The sequence below is a fragment of the Mus musculus genome, chromosome 6 (genome assembly GCF_000001635.26).
Source record: "Mus musculus strain C57BL/6J chromosome 6, GRCm38.p6 C57BL/6J".
NCBI lineage: Eukaryota > Metazoa > Chordata > Mammalia > Rodentia > Muridae > Mus > Mus musculus.
Window position 1 is genome coordinate 12,564,771 of NC_000072.6, and position 22,886 is coordinate 12,587,656.

At 37.0% G+C, this 22,886-nt stretch overlaps 1 protein-coding gene and 1 pseudogene across 1 annotated transcript in view; one reads left to right on the plus strand and one right to left on the minus strand.

Moving 5' to 3' along the window:
• Nucleotides 1-22,886, minus strand: part of Thsd7a (thrombospondin, type I, domain containing 7A) — a 437,646-nt gene that overhangs the window by 253,163 nt on the left and 161,597 nt on the right. The window lies entirely within an intron of this gene.
• Gm16123 (predicted gene 16123) lies at nt 888-2,136 on the plus strand (annotated as a pseudogene).

The following is a 22,886-nucleotide window of genomic DNA, read 5'->3' on the forward strand; positions in this document are numbered from 1 at the left end:
CCAGGAACCTTCATTATGCTTGTTAAACCAAAATGAACCATAGGCTCACTCTGAAACTGGTGGCCAGCTCAGGTTTTGTAAGCATGGCTTTTCCCACTGGAGCTGTCCTCCAATACCATAGGATTTAAGATTTGGATATTCCCAAAGTAGCTATTGAAAAATTATATTTGTAATGTCAACAATATTTCACCATCCCTGCCCCCTCTCTCTCTCTCTTCTCTCTCTCTCTCTCTCTCTCTCTCTCTCTCTCTCTCTCTCTCTCTCTCTCTCTGTGTGTGTGTGTGTGTGTGTATGTGTTGTGTGTGGACAGAGAGAGGGTTTAGGGTTTAGCATGTGTTTAGAGGACAGAGGCCCATTCTGGGCCTCTTCCTCCATCTGGGGTATCATCTGGTTATCTTCATCCATCACTGTCTACATCAGGTTTTTGAAATGGAGTCTGACACTGAACCTGAAGCTAACTAGTTTAGCTAGGATGTCCGGTCAATGATCCTCATAGATTGTCCTGCTTCCACAATTGTGCCTGATATGCAGATGGGTACTGGAGATAAACTTCAGATGTTTATGCTCATGCAGTAAGCACGTTATGAACTGAGTTATCTCCCCAGCCAGACCCTTGAAGTTTAGTCCATATACATCTACGTCAATAGTAAAGCCTTGGCCCTGTGTTTAGTCCCTCACTCGCCCCCTCACCTGTTATGCTTCCCCCACCCTGCAGAAATGCTCTGACTACCTACAGTTCTTCTTTTAGCCAATGCTGTAAGGGCCAAAGGGAAAAATTGTGATCATTGAACAGAGTTGGGCAAGTCCCAAATGATAGGGTCACTATCACAAAGTTAATTGATTTAAAGGATGGTGTTGCTATCACAAAGTCTATTGATTTAAAGGACAAATAAAAAAATATTGGTGCTAAACTTGTTCAGGATGTTGCCAATAACATAAATGAAGAGGCTGGGAATGGCATTACCATTGCTATTGTTCTGGCACAGTCTATTGCCAAGAATGGCTCTGAGAAGATTAGCAAAGGGGCTAATCCAGTGAAAATATGGAGAGGAGTGATTTTGGCTGTTGATGCTGTAATTGTTGTACTTAAGAAACAATTTGAACCTGTGGCAACCCCTGAAGAAATTTCTCAGGTTGCTACAAGTCCTGCAAATGGAGACCAAGTCATTGAAAACATCATTTTGGATGCAATGAACAAAGTTGGAAGAAAGGGTGTCATTACAGGGAAGGATATATTTCCCCATATTTTATTAACATATCAAAAGGTCAGAAATGTGAATTCCAAGATGCTCACGTTCTCTTGAGTGAAAAAAAATTTTTTTCTAGTGTCAAACCTATTGTACCTGCTCTTGAAATTGCTAGTCCTTGGTCATAATCGCTAAAGATGTTGACAGAGAAGCTCTATACACACCAGTTTCAAACAGGCTCAAAGTTGGTATTCAGGTTGTAGCAATTAAAGCTTCAGGACTTGTGGACAATAGGAAGAACCAGCTTACAGATATGCTATTGCCACTGGTGGTGCGGTGTTTGGAAAAGAGGAGTTGAAATTAAATCTTGAAGATGTTCAAGCTCATGACTTATGAAAAGTTGGAAAGATGATTGTCACCAAAGATGATGCCATGCTATTGAGAGCAAAATGTGTCGAAGCTCAAATTGAAAGATATATTCCCTGAGTAGCTAGACATCACAGCTGGTGAATATGAAAAGAAACGGCTGAATGAGCGGCTCGCTAAACTCTCAGGAGTACCTGCGCTCAAGCATGGAGGGACAAGTGGTGTGGAATTGAGTGAGAAGAACGACAGTTACAGATGCTCTCAGGGCTACAAGAGCAGCAGTAGACGAAGGCATTGTTCTAGGAGGGGTTGTGTCTGCTTCTGTGCACCCTACCCTTGGATTCATTAAAGCCTGATAATGAAGATCAGAAAATAGGTATAGAAATTATTAAAAGGATACTCAAAATCCCTGCAATGACAATTGCTAAGAATGCAGGTGTTGAAGGACCTTTCATAGTTGAGAAAATTCTGCAGAGTTCCTCAGAAGTTGGTTATGACGCCATGCTTGGAGATTTTGTGAACGTGGTGGAAAATGGAATCATTGATTCAACTAAGGTTGTAAGAATTGCCTTACTGAGCTGGGCAGTGGTGGTGCACACCTTTAATCCCAGCACTTGGGAGGCAGAGGCAGGAGGATTTCTGAGTTCGAGGCTAGCCTGGTCTACAAAGTGAGCTCCAGGACAGCCAGGGCTACACAGAAAAACCTTGTCTCAAAAAACAAAAAACAACAAAACAAAAAAACCAAACAAACAAAAAACAAAACTGCCTTACTGGGTGCTGCTGGGGTGGCTTCCTTGCTAATTGCAGCCAAAGCTGTAGTGACAGAAATCCCTAAAGAAAATAAGGACCCTGAAATGTGTGCAATGGGTTCAATGGGAACAGGTACGGGAGGTGGCATGTTCTAACTCCTAGAATAGTGCTTTGCCCTTATCAATGAACTGTGACAGTAAGCTCAAGGCAGGTTCCTCACTGATAACTCCTGAGAAAATGACTGAAGAGAAGGCTGGCTGATCACTGTAACTCTCAGTTACTGGTTTCCATTGACAATGTATAATGGTTTACTACTGACATTTGTATAATCCTGATGCTGGGTGCAAGAGCCCTATTATCACTGTCATGCTTTCAATTTATATCACTGAGGCATCTCTACTGTTCTGTTAGCATCAGGACTGTAGTGCTGGGTCACCAAATTAGAAGTTCTGTGGAGGGTGGGAATGATTGTGTACCAAGTAGAGAATTATCCAATTATGTGACAACCTTTGTGTAATAAGATTTTGTTTAAAGTTAAAAAAATAGTGAAACATCATTTTGTTCAATGTATCCTGTGTGTCTCCAGTTGTACAAATTTTCTAAACTTATTTCTTTAATAAGTTATATTACTATTATAATTAGGATATCTATTTTTAGATAATGAGATGAGTAGGAATACTAGTGGCTTTTTCACTGTCATTGCCCATTGTCATATGTTTTTACTCTCACATGAATTCTTTTGAATTAAGTAATACTAAACACACATAAGACTCGGGGCCAAGTGTTCAGGTATCCACCAAGTCCTCTAGTCACATGATGATAAAGGCACTGCTGACACAAGAGGCAAAACAATATCCATGATAAATATCAACTTGGATGACAAAATACTGTTGTCTCATTGTTGGTAGAAACCACATGATACAATCAACTGCTGGGTTACTACATAACGTAATGAGAAAAATGCCACCACATTGCATCAATTTATAGCAACTATCACTGACATTATAATATCTATTGGAATTATGTTGCCATAAGCAAGAATGTAAGGCATAAAATTGTCCTGTTAGAAAGAGGTGGATAGCGGGAAGAATCTGTAATAAAAAGGACATTGAGGAGACATTTGGAAGGTACCTGATGGTCCTATAGTTAGCTTCCAGTAAGGTCTTAAAGGAAAATGTTTCTGAGAGATTCATAATAGTTGCTCTTAACAGGGCAAATTTTATATGACCCTATAAATTTGAACTACCGTAAATCTGTAGAAAAGAAGGTAAAATGGATGATACTGTTGCTTAAGGGTAGGGAAATACAGGGGATTATTGACTGATGAATACAGGACTTCAATTTGTCATGGTGAAACCATTGTGAACATGGAAAGTGGTAATGGTAACATGATAGCATGAGTCACAAGACACAAGAATTATTCATTCTAACATGACAAAATAGTAAATAAGTGCTGTGTACATTTTATATATAATTTTACTATATGTGTGTATGTTGTTGCAATAAGCGCTAGGTCAAACTTTACCCTCATATTTACAATCCTTTGAAATCTACAGACCCTTTAATGACCTAGCAACTTACATGAAAGTTAGAGAGTGAAGCCTTAGGGAATTCTAAAGTTCTTTAAACCTAAAGGCATTTATTTGAGACATTTCAGCAAAAAGGAAGGTCTAGTTATAGATGTAATAGATTTTTTTTTCTCTGTCTGATTAAACAGAGGAAGAGGCACCGAGCAACTCTAATATGCAACAACTGTCATCTCACCCTGGTGCTCAGTACTTAAGTAGGTAATCCTTATAAATAATATACCCCAGCTTCATCTTCTGATGATTTTCCATTGGCAATTGCATGTCTAAAAAGCCGTAATAGTATTTTAACCAGTAATTCAAAATTGTAGCCATGATTTCTACAGTGGTCATAAAACTCAAGTGAAAGTGAGTGCCTTGGACTTTTATGATGTTTTCATTACACACTTAGAAACATTTTTATTGCTTGCTCCTTCAGGATACTTTAACCCATTCTTGAATTAGCAAATTTCTACATATCTGTTCCATTTCATGTCTTATAAAACTAATTTACTGGTGTGTATATAAAGTTTTGTTATATATATATGTACCACTCCTATAAAGCAGGACCAATTTTTCCTCAAAGTTATATACTAATTAATAAGGATGAGGAGTGAAAAGAATATAAATGAATGACATTTTCCTCTTTTGGGCATTGGAGAAAGACTTCCTCCACTAGAAAGAACCATTACGAAGAACAGATACAAAAGCTTCTTGGAGACTGACTATTCACATTTAAAAATATGAGAGCTATGAGTTTATGATAGTAAATAAAACATTTGTGATTATGTTAATCAACAGCCATATCCATCAATGTGTATTTTTATAACATCAACAAAATCTCTATTACCATGTGTTAAAAGTTTTAAGAATAGAAGTAAATGATTAAAGTATCTGACACATTAAATTTTCAGCATGCTATCTGATAGATAAATGAGTTTTTATAGATGCAATTTTTATATTATCTGTATGTGCAATTAACTTGGCTGAGCCAAATTAAATTTTCCGAATTCCACATGACAAGGAAATTGAATGTAGAGTTTCAAGTAATAAGTTATATCATTAAAGACTTGGAAATATCTGCTAGAACTTAGATTGATATTTCTGTGGTGGGTAAAGTCAAGCAACAATTAATCACCAGTTCAAACTATAGGATGGAAGGAAAGCTAATAAGTAGATGTTATTCTAAAGATCTGAATGCAAGTACTTCAAGTTATCAAAGAATTATGTTGAGGAAGATTGCAACTTTCAGTAGAATAGTCTCACCTTATTTATTATCAAACTAGACAAACATTTTAATACTGTTTTACAAAGGTACTGTCCTATGTTTATACACATATTTTTATTTTTCAATCCACAATTAGTTTATCTATATTTCAATAAAGATCTTCCCAGCCATTTAAGATTTATTTTATTTACCCTATAGTTTTTCATTTTTGGTGAGTAAAGCAGGAGACATTGGTCAGTTAAAACATCAGTTAAGACCAAAGATATACATACATACATACACACACACACACACACACACACACACACACACACACACACATTATACCCTGATTATGGTGTCTTCTTTCTCCTCCCAGTTTCCACCCACCTTTCTTCCATCCAGATCCATTCTCTCTGTCACTCATTAGAAAAGAACAGGCTTCTTAGAGATAATAATAAAACATAACAATAAAATATAATAAGGTAAAACAAAACCTGTCACATTAAATTTAATTTTGATAAGACAAACTAACTGAAGGAAAAGAGCCCAAAGAAGGTCAAGAATCAGAGACCCATACATTTGCTCACTCAAAAGTCCCATAAAAACACTAAATTGGAATAGAATACATACACACAGAGGACCTGGTGAAGACCCATGCATGTCCTAGACCTGCTCAGTCTCTGTGAACTCACATGAGATTTGTTCTGAGAGAGAGTTTCATAACCTCTAATTGTTTAGTTGTATGTTTCTTTTCATTTTTTTTATAACTAAGAAGTATTCTTCTAAAGGGTCAAAGCACAGTGTTCTGAAATTAAAGAATGACTATACATGACCAGTTATAACAACGTCAGTTTAAAAAGAAATATCCATTCTAATTAGTTTAGTTCTTTTCTGCAGGTCATAAAGTTATCACTATTAGAAAAGTAGAGTAGATTTTGACTTGGAAAAAATAAAGTTTATTTTTATCATCATTTAAAAAGTGTAACAAGGAATATAACAAAAAAGTGCCTAGATTGTGGTCTCACAGTCTCCTGCACATATCAGGGTCAGGAGAGGCCCAAGAGGACCTCAATTCCCAGACCAATTTATCTACTAGGGACATTGTCATCTCAAACAAAACAAAACACATATGTACCTTAATATGAAAGGAATTAATTGTTAGTCAGAAAATCTCAGCAAATTTGGAGGTAAATTTTGTTACCAAAATGGCAAAAATGCCATGCGTTAAATTTTACATAATGTCCTGTAGTTGTTTTAGAGTGGGGATAAGAAGACATGGACCGTTGGAATATAGTCTTCTAACTGTTCTTTACCATACAGCTCGATGTAAGGTATTCTTTTAAAAACAGGAGGATGGGCTGTGTGGCTATATCCAGGGTAGGAAAAACTGGAGGACGGAAAAAGACATTTGATCTATGCAGGAAACTGACAGGTTTGTGGACACATGGGGCTCTGATTGAGAGGTAGAAATGGCAGTCGCAGACACTGAGGTTCTGTTGACCTCACACTGGTGAATCACAACAATGTGTGGAGAGTCCTAGACATGCGAAATATAACCAGATGATAAGTAAGGCGCTGAACTGAGAAATGGGAGAGAGACTAGGAAACCCGAATCAGTGAGCTGTCGCGGAATGAGGGCAGGTAAACTGAAGGTTAGTATAGAGCATCTTAGGATGTCCTTAAGATCCCACCATAGTGAACTTGCCTATTCTCAGCATGTGGTTTGCTTTCAGGAAGGTCTCTAATGTGACCTGTCCTAAATGCTTTCACATGCACTTCCTCTGTGTTCTCCACTGTTCATGATTTCATCCATTACGGTAGGAAGATTTCAAGCCAGTTGGAGACCTGCATGCTGTCATGTTCCTCATGCAGTTCCCACTGAAGTGTAAGAATATCATTAAAAGTATATGAAAATATATGTAATATGTAATTGGTCCTGCTCACTAGTAAATATTTGGTAAGCTCTAAGAGGTAGTATAAGATTCTGAACTAAAAGTAGAATTTTGACATTCCTTCTCTTAGGAGAGCCCTAGAGAGTAGAGGGTGTGGCTGAGAAGAGCAAGGTCACATAGCACTCCAAAAATGACAGTAATGAAAACTGAACGCTAGATATTTTAGTCATATTGCCAGCATCCACAAAGGGCAGTCAATGGGTCCAGTATGAAATATGCATTAAGTATAGGGTTAATTAGTGAGAAAAATAAATTCAAAGATTAAGGAAACTTGTAACTAAAATTAATCACAGATTCCAGGAGCTACTCTGGGACATTAGTTATTAGGTAATTAAAATGTAAAACATGGCTAGTGCCTTTTAGACAGGGCCACTTCCTACTTTTGAGAATAGTAACTTAGCAAAAATTAACATTGTTTATCTAATGGCTTACTTCCTTTTCTCATAGTTTGTCACCAGGAAAGATTTGTGTCTATCACATATACTTTATTTTCGACTTGTCACTTGCTAATATGCTTGTGACCATATGACTATAAGAAGCGATGGAATTCAAATTATCTCCCCTCCTTGCTCTGACGGTGCTAATGGCCTACTCATTATTTCTGTGGCATTTTCTTCAGTGTCACATGTTATGCCTGAGAGTGTTTTACATTTCCATAATTGCTCCCCATCTGAAAACATCTTGGCTTTTCTATGTGACAAACACTACTTCGAAGCTGTGAAATTCATTGCTTTCAAAGGAAATATCAACTGCTTAGAGGGCTCGCCTCACTTTTCCAAAGGTTGAATGTTTTATTACTGAGATAACCAAGGTTTCATCATTTTATACTATGAAAACTCTGATCTTGTGGATTCTTGCAGATTCATGACATAATGAATTACAGGAGTTCTATTCATGAGGAAACTTATTTCTCTACCTTATCCATAGAGCCTGCAATATAGGACAAACTTTACTTATAAAAAGAAAATGAACAAGTATAAGATTTATTCATTGTATTTTGAGTTTCCAAACTGAATTCAAAATATTAATTTTACCTAGAAGGACAAGTGAAATGTGGGAATGGGTAGGACTAGAAAGTTTTACACAGGTAGGTAGAGAAGTTGATAGGTAGGTGGTATGTAGGCAGGTAGGCAATAGTGCGCTTGGGCTGAAAATTTTGGCGACACTTCTTAAAATCTCATCCTGCTTGTTACATGTGTTTGCATTAAAATATTAAAAACATATCTCTCATTAATAATTTGCCTTTTCAGTTGCTACCTATTTTTTGCTGGTTGTATAAATATTTGAACATGAAAGACTTAACTCTGAATGGCCATCCCTGTCACTTGAGTGGGAAATCCCAACATTAAAAGACACCCATGAAACTTGAATCATATGTGGAACTATATAATTCCAATCCACTCGTGAACGTTTATCTGCTTGCTCTGCTCTGAGAAGTCAAAGGAACCCTACCAGCAGGCAGAGCTCTTCATGCCACCTTGCACACTGATGTTTGAAAAGCACTGATAATTTATGCCAACAACTCTACTAAAGAAACTATTTTCGTTAAAAAGGATGAAATACATATGCTTTTAGGTATGAAGGGTTACTATAGAAAGGCTTAATATAAACTTATGAATTTATTTTTGCTTTCAACAAGCTGAGAATGTCCAGTGACTACTGATCAGGCCCTGTGGAAAGAGCAGATATTCCCTGGAGTTCAGTGGGCAGGTGTGTTATTGCTGTCATCCTGCACTGCCCCTGCTTCTAACTGGATGAACAGTATAGGTGTAAAGTAAACATGCACTCATTCTAAAGCAGGAGGCAACAGTGGAGTCATGCTAGTACAAACGAGACAGAAATCTACTACATAATTTAAAACTTCACATCTTATTAAAATCAAGTTATAAAGATAAAGTTTGCTGGGATGAAAACAAGATTCAGCAGTTAAGAACACTGTCATTTGCAGAGGACTAGGGGTCACGTCCCAGAACACAAACGGTGTGTGACTTTGGTTTGGGGGAAACCTAACATCCTCTTCTGACTTCCATAGGCACCAAGCATCTACATGTTTCACACACATACATGCAGGAAAACACTCAGGCATATAAAATAAAAATAAATATTAATAAATATTGCAAATAAAGGAATAATATGCTGCATGCTTTTATACATACACATATTTTCTTAAGACATGAAAAAATAACTGTGATGCCTAAATAAGAACAGGAAATGAATTGTAGACAGATATTTAAAAGCATAGCCACATGCATGTATATGATATATTGACATATATGATATACATTTATGTCATAACTGAGTAAATAAAATATAATTAATAACAATAAATAAAATGGGAACTTCCTAAAGAATCACTTATGTATGCATCTGTGTCTCTGTGTGAGTGTAGCTGCTTGCAGAGGCCTCAGGTTCCTGAAGTAGGAGTTACAGGCAGTTGTAAGCTGCCCAATGAGAGGCTGGAAGTGATCTCTGCTTCTATGCAAGGGCATTAAGCACCTTTTGCCACTGAGCCATCACTCCATGTGCCGTGGCAGGATCTTTTAACAGTTTTATGAAAAAAAAAACATCAAATCTGTAATTTGCAGCATATAATATAAAATCATATTTGACATAGGTAAATGTGAAAAACAACTTGATATTATCACAAGAAAGAAAATTGTCAATAAATATATTTTTCAAGCAACTGTCCCATTCCCAACCTGACATATTCACTTCTGTCAGATCAACTTTCCCAAACAGAGAAAGTAGAGATAAAAAACCTGCCCGAAAACATCAGAAACATATTAATGCAGTGTGACCTGGAAGAGCTGAAATCGCGGTCACACATGAAGGCAGAGTAGTGAGTGACTCTGACACCTGTCTTAATTTGTACTATTGAGCCATTCACCTGTTCTTAAACTGTGGCCCCGAGCTAGCTCCGTGTAGCTGTTAGCAGCAGTATACAGTTTGGAAGAAAATATATGGCCTAGTCTTTACTAGAATAAAACAACCAGGGTTAGCAACCTAGGCTGTGTTATGCTAATGGCCAGCTATGGGCATGGGAAAATTATCATCTTTTATCTAAACTAAAAGAATAGTGACTCACAGTAAGTGTACACTTCAAATGAATAATGTTGTGGTATTTCTACAGAGTCCAAACACTGTCTATGATCCTTTACTTGACTCTTTATTCATTCTACTTAGTACTTTAGTATTCTTTGCCTTCAATCCTTAGTTTAAATTATTCTTATTCATGTTTTATTGATTTCAGTACCTGGCATGGGCTTATAAAAAAGATTTGACATTATAAAAATATTAGACATATCCAAAAAAAGGAGCAAGAATTTAGGTGCTAAAATAGAACTTAGACAAAAGAATCTTCAAAGGTTATACATGTATGTTGTCTCTAATAATGTCAAAACATAACCCATAATACTCAGAACAGAGTACAGAGAGAAGCCTAGCTGCCAGGGGAATTTAGGTTAGTGTCAGTACTCAAGTTTTACTCTGTCTTCCTCTTTGGATCAGTTGCTAAACCCTGGAAAACACACCCGTTTTCTTAGAATTGAAGATAATAACTAAACAGTTTTCATAGGGATGTTGTATGTTTTAAACTGATCAAACATCGAGTATTGTTTTCTTTTAAAAGAAAATACCTAGAAGTACAAAATCTTATTTGTCTTTTAGTTTCTGAGCAACAAGCAACAAGCAGACATGGAACTGATGAGAGATTGTATGCAGCTCTCCATTGTAGCATCTCTGCAATCTGCTTCTCACACAGACATAAAATGCGAAAGAAACGTGCTCTAAAGCATGACATTACTCCCCCACAAAGCGCAGCAGAATAGATTTTCAAGTAAAAAATTATACAGTTAAAAGATTTTTCCACAGCTCAGAGAAAGGTCCCCACTACCCATCACTGAGACCAGAAGCAATCCTTTCTTTTGGACACCACCCATGGATCACCTTGGGAGTCTCTTATCTCTGTCACATTTTCACTCTTTCTCTTATCTTCTCGTTCAGGGCTAGAATGGAATCAATAAGACGGTGTCACTTTCTAATGAGATGGATGCTAATCAAAGAAACAGGCAAGGGTGACTCGAGTATTAAATTGGTCTGTTACTTCTAGCAGAATTTCACAATGCAGGCGCCAAAGGCGCCAATTTACAGGTAGAGCAGCCTCAAAGGCTTTGTGATGTCAATCATGGTTTATGTAGCTGTTTCTTGATGGCATAAGTATGTTGAGATCTCCAATATGAAAAGAACCATCCCCCACACCCCCAGTTCTTCCTGCATAAATGAGGGCACAGGGCAAAGCTTATTTCCAAGGAGGAAATGAGAATGCCAGAAGACCCAGCCTGCCGATCTTGTTATTATGCCTGGCACCAAAGGATTTTTTTTTTAATTTCCACTGAAAATGTCCCTGCCCATTAATGTTAATTACCAATAATTTTTAGACTCTGCCAGCTGCAAAACAGCTTTGCAGGCGTACAAATTCAATAAATATGGTATGGGTAGAACTAATAAGTGGTGAGGTTGAGACCTAAAACCCTAGAGAAAAATAAGGCAAATGGGGCCTGCGCTTTTATAGTGTCCTTAATTGAACCTCCGATGATAGGTCTACCATACTTACCACACTGAAATACAATTGTCACAGCTTCTCGGGACTTTTCTGTTTTGTGGCTATTACAGGTTTCCCTGATATTTTCACACGAGTAGTCTGCAGCATTTATCTCCTTGGGTAATCTCTAATTGCACATAAAACACATTTTACCAGAGAGAGCTCTCTATGAACCGTAGCATCCATGGATGAAAGCACAGCTTGAGAGTCTGAGAGTCTGAAAGTCTTGCAGTCTTAAGACCATATTTTGTGCCCCCTAAAGCCTGTACAATTCTCTCTGGAGACAGAAAGGGATAAAGAAACAAAGAGAAGACAGAGAACATGAAAAGAGAGGCCAGGAAAGGAAAAGAGGTTACTATAAACCTACCAGTGCTCTAAGGTACACAAGTAAGTTGCTATGCAGAAGGATTAAAAAAAAAGAAGAAGAAAGAAAGAAAAAGAAAAGAAAAGAAAAGAAAAGAAAAGAAAAGAAAAGAAAGACAAAGTATCAGCTTTAAAGGACAGCATGTGGGGACATGGTCACATGACCATGGGGGCCACTATCCTGCTTTAGAAAGTATTTGTGCCAGAGAAGTACTTTAATATTCTCCAGGTAACTCTTCACTAATTTAGTATAATCAGGTCAAACGGGTTATTTTCTGTATTGATCCCCAATTAGTTGTTTGTGCTTCAAAAGATTGTAAGGAATAAATGAAAAACAAAAGACCACAATATTTTTGTTATTTGTCCTGGGAAATGCGTATAGGTCTTCAATAAGTGTCAAGCATTAATTTACATTGGTGTTAAGCAACAGGGGCTTTGAGGTTTTTGTTTTGTTTTGTTTTTCTGCCTATTAAGCTGGAGCTGAAGACAACCCAACATCTCATTGGGTAGTATTGTATTATGAATTATTTCTCAAAAGCACAGTGGTTGTTGAGAGGTGAATAAAAAGTGTGTTCTCTTAAAACTGCTAAGGACCGTGATATAGCTGTCCCTTGTGAGGCTATGCCGGGGCCTAGCAAACACAGAAGTGGATGCTCACAGTCAGCTATTGGATGGATCACAGGGCTCCCAATGGAGGAGCTAGAGAAAGTACCCAAGGAGCTAAAGGGATCTACAACCCTATAGGTGGAACAACATTATGAACTAACCAGTACCCTGGAGCTCTTGACTCTAGCTGCATATGTATCAAAAGATGGCCTAGTCGGCCATCACTTGAAAGAGAGGCCCATTGGACATGCAAACTTTGTATGCCCCAGTACAGGAGAATGCCAGGGCCAAAAAATGGGAATGGGTGGGTAGGGAAGTAGGGGGGAGGTTATTGGGGACTTTTAGGATAGCATTCTAAATGTAATTGAGGAAAATATGTAATAATAAAAAATATTTTTAAAAAACTGCTAACAGAATTTAAATGTTCCAAGAAATATATGTTAAGGATATAATCTTAAATTTTATTAAAAAGCATACAAAATTAGCATTTCTTTCTTAAAATATGAAGACTAATACTTCATTTTATAGGAACAAACAAAAATTTATTAAAGAAGTAATCAAAACTTTTGAATTTCATACTGGTTACTGCATTTAAAATTAGTTTTTGGATGTTGTGCAAAACAACGAAATCCTAGACTCCTACTGGTGAAGTCTGGATAGTTTCATTAATTAAAATCTCAAGTCTACTAAGTGTGGATATGTGTGGACTTGCATGGGTCATTCATTAAACATATAAGACACCCTAGACTTTACTGACATTTCTATATCTTTATGGATTGAATATTGTCTTAACCTACAACCGAAATTTCAATATTCTCTTTGTCTTGATTCTTCTTTTTTTTAATTTATTTATTTTATGTAGATGAGTACACTGTAGTTGTGAGCCTTCGTGGAGTTGTTGGGAATTTGATCTAGGACCTCTACTCACTCTGGTCAGACAGCGTCATGCAGGTGGTTGTGAGCCACCATGTGGTTGCTGGGATTTGAACTCAGGACCTTCAGAAGAGCAGTCAGTGCTCTTACCCGCTGAGCCATTTCACCAGCCCCTGTGGTGCTTATTTCTAATCGTTGTTTTAAACAATCACATGTTTTCATTTATAACAATATTCTGAGACCGGAAGTTACAACAAGTATTAACTTGTATGAGGAGTGGAGCAAGGCAGAAAGGGAGCAAGCACCTGCATGCTGTGAGGTGGTTATGACACTCAGTGTTACAACCACATCATAGCAAACAGTGGCTTCATAGAAGATTCTCCTTGGGGGCCTAGAGCTTAAATGACAGTCAGTGTGATGAACAAGATGAGTATTTTGTTTTCAGCATTTCATCCATGTTCAAATGCAGAAAATTGAGGGTTATGCAAAATTACTGATAATTTTATAATTCAGTGTGATTTGTTTTTAAAGATGGGCAGGTTCGCCTTAAGAGAAAAAGCCAAAAGGAATTGCTTATCTGCTTCATTGAAAGTAACTGTTTGAAAACATGCCCCGGTTTGATATTAAACACTAATTTTCTCAAGCACTGTATACTACAGGAATGTTAATTATTACATGAATGTACCTTTCGTGCTTAGGAGTCAGAAGGGGTTTCAGAAAGTAATGAACCAAATGCTTCACTTATGACCATGGAAACAAGAAGATGAAATGAAGTAGTATTCCCAAGGCCTGGCTGGGTTCTGATGGCAAGTGAGACCAAGAACTACATATTGTTTAATTCAGCGAAGCTCTCTTTCTGTCTGGAAGTGTAATCTGTTGTGTTCTTCCAAAAGAAATGCAATCATTGATTTTGATATCACTGTACATTTGCATAAGTACAAGAAAATGGAAAAATAAGCTAACCAAACAATTAACATGTAAAAGATATCATAATGGTGGTGAGTGGGCCTGCCCTAGAGAGGCTCAGAGTCTTACACTGTTAAGTCCTAAAAAGGATCAATAGAGAAAGGTAAGAACATGGAAGCAAATTGCATATTTTATTAAAAGCCAATGTAAGGTTTATGTAAAGCCAAAGAATTTTCCCAATGCTAGTTATCATGCACAGGGTTCAAGCATGAACATTTCCCCCCATGCCTTATATTCTACCTAACCAACCAGAGACTCTAAGTTTCTTAGTACTATGAAATAGGGCTTTTAAACGACCATGTCCTCAGTCATAGCTAGGGTTTAGTTTTTAGCACTTTACATAGTGTCAGGGTTTGATGCTGTCTCCATTTCAAGTGATTTTCACTTAATACTTCAACATTCCTAGCCCACAAACTATTAATATTAGAGATTCTCTACTACACAAATGCTTTACAAGCAATGTGAAAGGCAGGTGTGAATATATGAATTCATTCATTTTAGACAGCTTATCCTGAAGATAAGTGATTCACAAAGATAACTAACCTCATCAGAGGAAAGGAAGAAAAGACTCATGTTACTGATTTCCTCCACAAGGAACAATTTCTTAGTGTGATGGTATATAACAACTTAAGGAAGTGAGTTTTGAGTCAACATTTTTGTCATTTGTTTAAGATTGCCTTTTCTTTGTGATGGCATGCCATTTTCAAGAGATACAAGGGTCAAGCTGATCACCGTGCCCTTGAGGAATAGCCTACCTGGTGGAAGTGAAAGAGTACGCCATTACAAAATGAGGTAAGTGTGGTAGGAATGCCAATAAAGTAAGGAACAGTGTTTGAGGAATTAGAGAGTGGGGGCCACCTTGCTCAGTTGTGATAACTATGTAAAGTCAAATATTTGAGGTTTCAAACTTTTATAAATGGAGGTTTAGGGATTTTAAATTGGTATTAATTATTAACAAGTTGGTTATGTTTAATAGAAATGATCCATGCATAACAAGAAGCTAATATTTCTGTCTGAGACATACACAATATTCACATCAGTTGGGTTCTACGGATAGTAAAAAAGTAAAAGTGATCTCTTTACGTCATCTTTACACCATTCCTAGAAGGACTTAGTTTCTACTGAGACTTTCTCCAGCTTCCAAGGGCTTTCACCATTTTATCCCCCAGACACCTCTCCCAACTACTTCTTCCTAGGTCATGTTGTATGCATACATGAATACATATGCAAACACATGGGTGATGAATAGAAGCAATGTAACTTCCATAGCATACTATACAAGAAAGGTGTAAATATCCAGGGGAAAGTACTAGAGGCAGAAACAGAAAGCACAAAGAGAACAACAAGAGACATGTTTGGATAGACATAAGACTGAAGAATCCAATTTGGTTACAGCATGAGATATAGGTAATGGGAGATGAACTGGAAACCTACTTTTACTGAAGGTTCCGAGAAGCCCGAGAGGCTGTGCTAAGGGCTCGAGCTTCAGGTTCTGTTGTTCAGACAGGGCAGGGCCCTGTGCAATCTTCCCTGGGCAGGCAGAAGGGAAAAGCTTACAGATGTGTGATTGTGGAATAGGAGACAAATCATGCAGTCAGCAAGCAACCTGTTTAGATCCTGAGTTCTAAAATTCTACGTGTATAAACGAGCATAATGCTTTCACTGCTTCGGTAAACAGTTAAACTAGTAGACAAACAAACACAATTTCATATTCGTGGGTTACAGCACGCTGCTCTTTTCTTGAGCCAGATGTTAAAGCACACATGTAAAGGCACAGTGTCTTCTGGAGACAAACTGACTTTAACCCAAAAGCGTGACCTTACATGATAGCCAAGGTAGACATTTCCAGAACTCAGATAACTCAATAAAAGGAATCCAGCAGAAGAACTCACATCAAAGCACTGTAGAGAGTCTCAATTTAATTCTACTGATATCAGATCATCTTGGCCTAAAATAACCTGTTCTTAATTCTTAAACTCTCCCTAAATATTTCTATCTCTCTCCTGCTGTGATATTAGTCTAATAACATTGACCAAACACTCCATTTTCTAAACAGACCAGCAAGCGGCACAGCACTGACCTTGGCTGGTATGACTCCCTAGCCCTGTTAAAGCAGTGTATTTTCCAAAGGATTTAACAAGTTTGCTGATGCTTCAAGTTTGATGAGAAGTGTTATTGTGTAGCTCTGGAGGCTACGGAGATAATGGTGAGCACTCCTGTCATGTCTGTGGAACTCCTGAGGGCTACAAAAGAGCATTAACAGACCTTCAAGGGCGAACAGTGGGAACAGAGCTAACAAATGTTTTGACTTGCTTTCCTGATCCTGTTAGCACTAGTGAAATCAATCTTCAGGGTGAGAGGTAGAAGCTTAACGGCCGGCTTCTGATTGTGCCCCCGGCCTTTAGTGCATTTGTTCTCTAAGACATTACAAATTCCTAGGAAATAAGCAGTTTGCGTCTCAGTTTAAAGCATGGTTCAGAGCTATAAATTGTTCCTTTAGAAATCAACAGTTCTATATTCAATTTATAAGAACAACAGAATATTTTTATAGCCATGAGATTTTTTTTGAAGTTTATAAGGTATCCTTTTGCTGAGAACATCCTAGGGAACTGTTCTTGCTTCATTAATTATTCACTGTAATTTGCAGCGAGCCTAGTTGCTGTGGAACTCATTTGCAGTTTTATACATCCTTTAAAAGAAAGTCACACAAAACAGTTATTTTTGTTGATTTTAGTTTTTTTTTTAAGTTGTGGTATTAGTTTTCTTTCTAGATAGCTGGAATGATATAACATGTAACATATTAAAACACAGACAGACAGGAGGTTCAATTAAGTAAATATTTGGCACTATCACAACTCCTTTTAGGGCAGAGAAATGCTCTATACACATCAGATTCTGGAGAGGAGCCTGTGCAATCAAATTAGGATGATTAACTTTTTCCATAGCAGCTTTTGTTTTTTTTCATTTTATGGTTATCTAATTATCAGAGTCCCAAAGGGAAGCGGGCATTATGAAAAGCTATATAGATTGTGGGAAAATTCAGTATTTAGGATGAACGTTTTATTCTCACATATTATTCTGCTTTATTTTATTTTTTTTACAATAAATATTGCCAACTATAATGGGTAACATTATCTAGAATGATGGATACTCTTCAATTGCTAACCTTAATATATATATTCTTGTTCTAGTTCATTAAATATCCCAGGCCTTCTAGCACACCAGGTATCAGCGCACTGAAGGTTAGTTCATTTCTTCATTGAATTGCTAATTACAGATTGTAATTTTTCTCCTTTTTTTAAAAGACATGTAAGGGAATTTGTATGCCAAATTCTGGATATAATTTCTTATTTTACTTTTTCCCAAGCTTCTGTTTATTGTTTTTACTATTTTCTATTGAAGAGCAGGTAATAACTGCACAGTTTCAAACGTGTTCAAGTTGTCAGCTTGCCACTAGATATGCTACTGTTCCTTATTACAGCTATTAGAAGTGCTATTAGAACCCTCTCATGGATGCACTCTGGTGTTCTTGTATTTGAATATATTTGCATATTTGTGTCCACACTACATTATATGACTTGTACAAGAGAACAAATATCAATTTTTCACTTTTAGTATATACTAGTTCTCTCTCTTTTTTTGTCATTTTGCTTAGAATTTCAATATGATATGAGAAGGTCACATGTTCATATGGGAGGTGATATTACTTATAGACTAAATCACCAGGCACACAGTGCTATATGGTGTGAGGAGTTCTTTGTGTGGAAGCAAACTCATCAACTATCTTTCTAGAATTTACTTCTTTGTTTCTTTGTGTTGTTAATTCAGGGGAGGAAACATGACATATGAATAATCTTCCTTAACAAGTAGTCAAATAATTTCTAGCTTCACTGATGTAAAATCATAATAAAATATTTTCTTATAAGACCTGATGGTAATCAAATATTTGTACCATCTATAAGGCCCTGGAATAATTTAACCATAAAATAAGCAAAAATCTCTGGCTAAAGAGGAACTCTCCTTTTGCTATAGGCTCTGAAGTAGCTCTCAATAGTGGCTACCACTTAAAATTTAAAGGGCACATTGTTGAAGAGAGAGCACAACGATTGTGAGAACCAGAGAAACAGGAACTCAGCTGTGAGAGGGTGTCTCCTAGCATTAAGTTTCACCCTAGGTATCTCAACTATGGCTGCTTAAGCAAGACTTTAATGTTGAGGATGCCAATAGACATGCTACCATGGAAGGACTTGCTTTCAGTCCTGACCTAGACACACAAGTACAGGCAAGTAAGACAACCTGAGAGTGGGTGAAGTAATCTCTGAGGGACAAGCTCTCTGATTAGTTGTCTGTAAAGAACTTTTCAGCCCTTGACATGTGAGTGTGTGTGTATGTGTGTGTGTGTGTGTGTGTGTGTGTGTGTGTGTGTGTGTGTGCGTGCAACACCAAACAGACTCAACAGGTTTCATTTATGCATAGACATCTCTGTGTATGTGTTTAACCATAATAATTAAAGGGAGGCCAGCAATGTGATTGGAAGTCAAGGGGTTGGGGAAATGAGAGAAGTTGAAGAGAGGAAAGGGGATGGAGTGGAATGATGTAATATTTTACTATTGATAACAAAAAGTTATATTTTGCTCTTGATAAATTTTGCATTGTATTTTATATTAAAAATGTAAAATAAAATGCTAATACTTTGATTGTTGAGGATTTTTTGTACCCTACTTACATTTTTACAAGGAAGTACATTGCCAGAGTCACCATATTTTTTGATAGTATAATACACCAAAATTGTCAAGTTGGAAAAATATAGCACATATATAATATATGTGTGTGTTGAAATAATAAAGAAATCAAATTAATTTTCACAAGTATAGGAAGGTTTGATAGAATTCAACATAAAACTAGTCATTTAAGTTGTGTAAGCATAAATAACTGCATGCTCACCATACTAACTTCTGACCTTAGTGATCTATGGGTAACATCTGACTGTGAAAACACACACACACACACACACACACACACACACACACACACACACACAGAGAGAGAGAGAGAGAGAGAGAGAGAGAGAGAGAGAGACACAGACAGACAGACAGACAGACAGAGAGACAGACACTCAGAGAGAAAGGCAGAGAAACAGAGACAGAGGAGACACAGAGACAGAAAAACAGTGAGAGACAGACAGGTGGAGACAACAAAGTGCTTATAGGCACATTTCTAAATATGAATTGGATAATGGTAAAGGTTTTTTTGTAGTAAAAGATATATTTTTTTCTGTTACAGGAAAGGGAAACTGGGATTTGACTTTGAAGTTCAGAAGAGCTATTCCACTTTCAAGTGTCTTTTTCAATTCAGCCTTCACAGTGTTGTTGAGAGTATTTCTGTCCTCTTTGTGTAATATTTTGGCAAGCAAAAGACACTAGAACGCCAGCAATTCAAACACTCCTCTCCCAATTGATGCTAACATCTGCTAGGCTATGTCTAGTCGCTGGCTATGGAGTGGACAATGAAAATGACTGGAGGCTTCCTAGATGTCAGAGTAGAGATTTGTTGTGGTTTTGTTGTATCTCAAAACTTCTAAATAGCCCTGACGAGTAAGTAGACTTCCCCCAACAGACCTCTGGACCTTTCTAGATGTTGGGACGAAAGCATCAATATTATTTCATCATGTCTCAGGACTTACAAAGTACATTCTGGTTTGGACCTCACTGCCTTCTAACAGGTTAGAAACAGGCCTTGCCATTCCTTCATCTCCATGAGAAGATTCCAAGGGAGAGTCTTCAAGGCATCGGGTTTAGAAACTGAAATAAAGAATGACATTTCAACTACAGAGAAAGGCATGCAAACACCTGGAATAGGAGAAGGACAAGGATCTACAAGACGTAGGTTGCAGGGATAGTGAACAGAAGTGAAACTGGGCAGCTAAGAAACTGAAATTACAGAAGACGATAATAGTTTTCAGTGGCTGTACTTCTTGTATAAAGTTACAAAAAGATATAATGACAGACTGCATTGGGATTTATGTGCATGAAGTATAAAGACAGATTCAAAAGATTTTTCTCTACTGTTTCTACAGCTCCTCTCAAGGGAACCTTTGCAGACTTCTCTTCTGCATTGTATTAGGCTATGGGTGATGGCAGTACTAGATGGACTAGATTGGAGCTGCTTCACAGAGGTGAAGCCCCAGTGCCTTGGAGGGAACTGTCTGTCCAGCAATTATGATCACATTCGAACTGCTGGGATGATAACTAGTATGTAAGGTCACAATACTCAGTGGTTCACGGACTGCTTCAGATATCATAGCATGCAATAAAACACTTTTCCCTTAAGTGACATTTTCTGTAATTGACTAAAGTAGAGGAGTGATTATCAGTAGAAAATTTTCACTTTTGAACAGAGGATAATGTGGAGATTAGGAATGACTTTGTGACCTTTGTCATAGTCTATGGGGCAAAGCTTTCAAAAGGTTCTTGAAAGAATGAAAGAATTGAAAGAATGACAATCTTTCTGTCTCTCTCTGTCTCTTTCTCTCTCTGTCTGTCTCTCTGCCTGTCTCTGTCTCTCCCTCTCTCTCTCTCTCACTATCCTTCTCCCCTCTATTGTCTCTCCATTAAAAATAAAACCATAGTTTAAAAAATTATGTTATAAATATGATACATCTTTGTAGGGACCACAGGTTAGCATCTCCGGCCATTTTTTTTTTCTTGCTTCTTCAGCCATGTTACTTTAGCAAATGGAAATGCCATCCCCAATTGCAATTTTCCTTCAGGCAAAAAGGTTAACTCATGTTTTCAAAAACTGTAAGAGGCAAGACCTTTAGAAATCAATAGTAAATGGAGTGAAGATAAGCTTTATATGATGAGGCCAATTCCAATTAAGGAAAACCTCATCCATTTGGAAGGACTAAGAAAACATTCTCAAAGCTGGACCAAAATGACAAAGCGTTCCTGCCAAGCCAGGCTCTGGGGGCTTATATCTGCCCACATTTAATTCAAAGCTTTGATTGCTTCTACAACTATGCCAAGTTATAAATTTGATTCTATTTCAAAGGAAATGTTATAACTGGATTAATTGAAGATTATTCACATTAAATAGCAAATATAGTCTTAAATTCTTAATATGACCATACAGTTCTAGAATGAAAGATGTCACATGATTTATTCAACTTCAATTCCTAAAGACTTACATATTTTTCAATCCATTATTCCATAGCATAAATCATGGGTCTGTTATACTAGATGGCCAAATGTCTTCCTTACTGTCTTTTTTATTATCTTTAATAATAGTAATCAAAACTAACCAAGTGATGAATAAACAAGGAATAGGCTTGCATTGGTAGTAGGGTCAGATATTGCAATCTATTTTTCTATTTTTGATGTATTTGCTCTTTGTCAAATCCAAACATAAATGGCAGGTTGATATTACATAGGAAATAAATGTGTGTATGTGTGTGTGTGTTTGTGTGTTTGTGTACGTGTGCACATGCGTGCACCTGCGTGCCTGTGTGTTATAATGAAGGGCTAAGATTGTTACTCAAACTATTTCTTGAAACTTAGGCACAATGTAGATTACAATCTATCCCACTGGAATGCTGCTTCCTTCTTTGTCATTGGTACTCTGTAACAGAAGTGAGTTACTCTAATATTGTGGAAGGTGTTAGATAGAAAGTAAATTGTTTTGTAGACAAAAGCTCCTCTGAGGACTTTTGGGGTTCTTCATCATAAAGGCTAATTTGTGCTACATTAACAGCAACTTATGCTCTCTCATGTTTAATCCTTGGGGAAACTCATTCTACTTTCTTGAAATGAAGCTACACAGGGGAGAATATAAGGGAAAACAGGAGTAGCAGGTAGGTGGAGAAGGCAGAAAGACGAGAGCCAAGAAGCCTTTTAAATAAACAAACAAGCAAACAAACAAACACACACACATAACATCACATATACTTTATAAAATGTAAATATATAATATTTTTAAAGTAAAGGTAAAGAAAAACCTCTATTCTTTTCTTAAATGCTTTGAAAATCAGCTGGGAAAGGCCACAGGTGTGCTCAAACAGTAGCTCACAATGACACTTCATTCATTGATCTTTCATTTTCTTTGAAATTCTGAGTGGAATTTAATAAATAACAAAATTAGTATTAAAGTACATAGTTGTTTGCAGAGAAATCAATAAAAAAATAACAAGTCCCAAAGCCACAGAAATTTCAATCTAGTTCTTATACTTACATCATATTTTTGGCAGGATACACAAACAATATATAGGCTTGAAAGAAATGTCTATCCTGTGCTGAGTCTGTCTATACTTTAATGTGTGTGGTCAGGATGTTTGTAAAGAAGAAAGCTAGTATGAGTACATGCATTTGACACATTTCTTGAAACTGGAAGATACAACACTAGATTGGCACTAAGGGAACAATAATGAAGAAAAACTATGATTATCTGGGTTCT